Source organism: Vombatus ursinus, unplaced genomic scaffold (genome assembly GCF_900497805.2).
Source record: "Vombatus ursinus unplaced genomic scaffold, bare-nosed wombat genome assembly UNPS02015073.1, whole genome shotgun sequence".
NCBI lineage: Eukaryota > Metazoa > Chordata > Mammalia > Diprotodontia > Vombatidae > Vombatus > Vombatus ursinus.
Window position 1 is genome coordinate 76,066 of NW_020954851.1, and position 876 is coordinate 76,941.

Genomic DNA, 876 nt, shown 5'->3' on the forward strand with positions numbered 1-876 from the left:
TATTCCAGCTCATGTTCTACACGTCCTCTAGACCCTTATTACAAATCTTTTTTTTATTTGAAAATTTACTTTTACTTTTAGCAATTAGTTTTTCTTCTCCCTCATGAAACAAAAAAGTATAACCTTTGTGTCACACACACACACACGCACACACACACACACACACACACAGAGTCCAGCAAAATAAATTTCAACACTGGTCTCACCCCATTCTGTACTTTAAATCCATCACCTCTCCAAAAGAGATGGGCAGCATGCTTATATTCAGTCCTCTGGCATCATGGTTTGCCTAGGAAAATAATTTATAGAGTAGTTGTCCACCTCGATGAGTGTAGGTAAGCGTCACATTGTGACTTCCCCATAAGGATGAAATCACAGATCCAGAACAAAACACACAGGTAGTCTTTCTCTTCTAAAAATATTCTCTACACAATTCGCAAATTAATATTACAAAAATCATGTCATTCTGGTGTAGGGATTCAATGGCTTTCTGACGAGCTAGCTCGGTGATGCAGTAGAAAGAGCCTCAGGTCAGGAAAACTTATCNCTACACAATTCGCAAATTAATATTACAAAAATCATGTCATTCTGGTGTAGGGATTCAATGGTTTTCTGACGAGCTAGCTCGGTGATGCAGTAGAAAGAGCCTCAGGTCAGGAAAACTTATTTTCCTGAGTTCAAAATCTGGCCTCAGACACTACGTGATCATGTAATCTTCATTAACATATTGCTGTTACTGTGTACAAGGACCACCTAGNGAAAGAGCCTCAGGTCAGGAAAACTTATTTTCCTGAGTTCAAAATCTGGCCTCAGACACTATGTGATCATGTAATCTTCATTAACATATTGCTGTTACTGTGTACAAGGACCACCTAA